The sequence below is a fragment of the Chrysochloris asiatica genome, unplaced genomic scaffold, assembly GCF_000296735.1.
Source record: "Chrysochloris asiatica unplaced genomic scaffold, ChrAsi1.0 scaffold00122, whole genome shotgun sequence".
Taxonomy (NCBI): Eukaryota; Metazoa; Chordata; class Mammalia; order Afrosoricida; family Chrysochloridae; genus Chrysochloris; species Chrysochloris asiatica.
Window position 1 is genome coordinate 8,173,345 of NW_006408640.1, and position 4,150 is coordinate 8,177,494.

The window sequence follows — 4,150 nt, forward strand, 5'->3', positions numbered from 1 at the left end:
TTAAGAATGTCCATCATTGATCATATGTTTTAAGATCCAAATTTTGGAAATAACCTAAATATCCATATGTGGGATGAATTGTTTCTGAAGAAATACAAATGTCCAGTCTAGGCTGGGTACTCTGGAATAGGTGGAACAAAAGATGCATTGCTATGTGAAAAGTGAGGAAATAAGACTTAGAAATTCTTGGTTTCCATACAAGGAAAGACAAACACTTTTTCTCTATATCCACTTTTTGTTTTTTTGTTTACATCTCCTTTCCTTGAAGAAGAAACAATAATCCCATAGGTCAAGGCGATGATTAGCTCACATTGTTAGTGGATTGGTTGCTCAACATTAGAGGGTCCTCTAGTCTCTGCTCTACTTCTCCAGTTCATCTGCTAGAACTCGTCAGACAGAACAGGGCTCACCCAGTTGAGCTCACCCAGATTTCTGACCTACAGAATTGTGAGTTAATAAAAATATGTTACTTCAAGATACTAAATTTGTCACCATTTGTTACTCAGCACTAGAAAGGTAGTACAATTATCTTACCACTCAGAGAGTACAAGCTACTGGGATTCCACTGAGCCTCAGTTGTATCATCTATAAAATAAGGACAACAACACCAGATAGCTTTATCATATGGCTAATATGAGATAATGAATGTGAAAATGCTTGTAGATCATAAAGTGCTAAAGAAAAATATCACATTATTGCTAGGGGTACTGACATGACTGACTATGCACTAGACTGAACCCTGATGGCACACTGTCACCACTGTCTCCAGTTCAGAGAGGAGCAGTGTGGGAACTGTAACAAGTTGGGCCAGGAGGAGGAAGACACCCTGGTGAGATGGCGTCATAATTTGTTACCTAGATAACATTATGTTACAATAGCAGCAGAGAGACCAACTCTCTGGTTTTAATCTTCCCATCCTGCTTCCAAAAGCAAGCAGTTGTTCTTGGTGTTTCAGACTCCAGACCACGTGAGAGGGAAGAACTTTGTTAGGAAATCTTTTATTTTCTTCCTCAAAAAAAAAAAATACAGACAGAAGATTGTCTTGCCCCCTACATTTTAATCGACTCTGTGTCAAAGAGGGTCTTTCATGCTCATCCACTTCCTGTGTCTTGTTGGCATGATCCCCAAGGCACCCTTCATGAGAATGTCTTTTATCTCTGTCCAAGCACCCCTGGATTTCACGATTGTATTAGTAACTCTTTTCCTTTGCCTTTGAGTGTTGAGAGACAGATTCATGTCACTTATGGCTCTGGTGGCTTTTCCGTCATAGTTTCCACATCATTTAAAACAGGTATGTATATATTCGGGGGGGGGGGGGGATGTAGCCTTGTTAGGATTAGATTCTTGGGTCAAAGTCTTAACTCTTTCCAGGCAAAATCTAATTCCTGCATATTTCTTCAAGCAGATTTCCAAGAAAGGATTGATATTTTCTGAAAGGAAATTATATTCTTGCCCATAACCAAATTTAGAAAACAATTCGGGTAGTAGTAACAATTACTTTAGTAAAAATTATTATACTTGCTTCTGGAAGGTAAAGGATACTTTAGGATTTTTCCATTAAATCGAAAAGAAAAACAAAAAGCAAAATAGATAGCAACAGTGGAAGGAACTATATTTGATCCCAACATATAAACATACATATATATGTTGTTGTTGTTGTTAAGTACCCTGGAGTCGGTTCCAACTCATTATACACATGAATATATATATGTGTTGTTGCTGTGTGCTGTGAAGTTGGCTCCAACTCACAGCTACCCTGTACAGTGTTTCTGAGGAGCAGCTGGTGGGTTTGAACTGCTGAACTTGTGGTTTGCAGTCCAGTACCTATTTCCCACAGTACCACACTAGGACTGATATATATATATATAGAGAGAGAGAGAGAGAGTTGTTATTGTTGTTGTTAATTGCCGTCGAGTCGATTCTGACCCATAGCAACCCTGTACAGGGTTTCCAAGGCTGCATATTTAGACAGGAGTAGAAAGCCTCATCTTTCTCCCGCGAAGCGGCTGGTAGTTTCGAACTGCTGACCTTAAGGTCTGCAGCCCAATTCGTAACCACTATGCTACCAGAGCTCCCTATATATAGTATGTGTGTGTGTGTATGTGTGTATTAGACAAGCTTAAATGTCTACCAGGATCAAATCTAAATCTGCCACTTACTAAATGTGACCTTACGTAAATTATATAAATTCTATTAGTCTCATCTGAATTAACATCTCTCACATAAGACCTTTGTTAGTAGTAAATGAATTAATATAGGGGAAATGTTAGCCCATCACTTGGTACACATAACTGTTTTTATTAATAAAAAATCTGGCTTTTCTATATAGATTTGAGCCTAAAGAAATTAGAGAGGGTAAAGAACTATTTTTTCAGCAAATATTACTGGAACAATTAAATAGCTATATACAAGAATATTAATCTCCACCCTTATTTCACATCATATACATGTGTAACTTGAAATAGATCATAGAACTACATCTATGAAGTGACATCATAAAACCGTTGCAGCTAAAAGGAGCCTTGTTGTTGTTATTGTTGTTAAGTGCCATCAAGTCGGTTTGACTCACAGTGACCCTGGGTAGGTTTCTAAGGAGTGGCTGGTGGGTTTGAACCACGATCCTAAGGGGACATGGAAAAGAAATACAGTGTGGAATCCTGACGGTATGATGGATGTGGGGAAAGGATGTATGGTGGAAACAAAGAAAATATGAACAAATGTAAACATAAATAAATTGTAAACTCTAGTTAATGATCAGGCTGCGAACCTCAAGGTTGGCAGTTCGAACTACCAGCGGTCCCGAGGGAGAAAGATGAGGCTGTCTGCTCCCGTAAAGATTTACAGCCTCGGAAACCCTGTACAGGGTCGCTATGGGTCGGAATCGACTCAACCGCACATTAACAACAAGTTAATGATAATATATCAAAGTTTGTTAATTAATTATAACAAATGTCCTGGTGTGGCACTGTAAGATCAGCACTGGACTGCTAGCTGCAAAGTTGGCACTTCAAACCCACCAACCGCTCCTTGGGAATCCTCTGCAGGGTCGCTATGAGTTGGAACTGACTCAATGGCTCTTAGCCACAACCATCACCATACTAATGGAAGATATTAATAACAGGGGGAAATGAGTGCTATATGGGACCTTTCTATACTAGCTGCTTAATTTTTCTGAAAATCTCAAATCTTCCTAAAAAGTAATCTGTTCAGCCCAGTCACTGAGCTGCTGCCAAGAGCTCAGCAGCCAGCCTCTCAAGCCCCCTAGCTTCCAGATGCTGGTCCACCGTAGACCGCCTTCTCCCGCCGCCAACTTCCGCAGGCCATTTCCACCAAGAAAAAGGAATCGTATCGTATGTCCACTATTCAGAATCTCCACTCTTTCGACCCCTCTGCTGATGATGCAAAAGGATGATGACCTGCTTCCTGCTGGGACTGAGGATTATATCCATATAAGAATTCAACAGAGAAACGGCAGGAAGACACTACTGTCCAAGGGATCGCTGATGATTACCATAAAAAGACACCAGCGAAGGCGTTTAAGAAGAAATTTGCCTGCAATGGTACTGTAATTGAGCATCCAGAATATGGAGAAGTAATTCAGCTACAGGGTGACCAGCGCAAGAACATATGCCAGTTCCTGTAGAGATTGGACTGGCTAAGGATGACCAGCTGACGGTTCATGGGTTTTAAGTGCTTGTGGCTCACTGACGCTTAAGTGAGGATTTCCTTGCAACGAGTAGAAAATTTCCCTTTGTCCCTTGTCACAAGTTTAAAACCTCACAGCTTGTATAATGTAACTATTTGGGGTCCACGTTTAACTTGGACTAGTGTAACTCCTTCATGCAATAAACTGAAACGAGCCAAAACAAAACAAAACAAACAAAATTAATCTATTTATTTAAAATAAAATTAAAAAAAGGAATCACTACTAAGAAAATGAAAAGACAAGCATAGATATTGGGGAGAAAATAGTTTTAAAGTATATATGATAGTTTATATCTAGACTATATAAAGGACTCTAATAACGCATGTAAGACAAACATCTCAATTTTCAAAAATTGGCAAAAGATTAGAATGGGGCATTCCACCAAAGAACATTTGGGAGTGAGGAAAAGATTTTAAATGATGAACACGGCAGAGGTTACAGGAC

General features: G+C 39.4%; 1 pseudogene; it reads left to right on the top strand.

The window, feature by feature from the left end:
* The first annotated feature begins 3,352 nt into the window (after positions 1-3,352).
* LOC102825130 lies at positions 3,353-3,690 on the top strand (annotated as a pseudogene).
* The last annotated feature ends 460 nt before the right edge of the window (positions 3,691-4,150 follow it).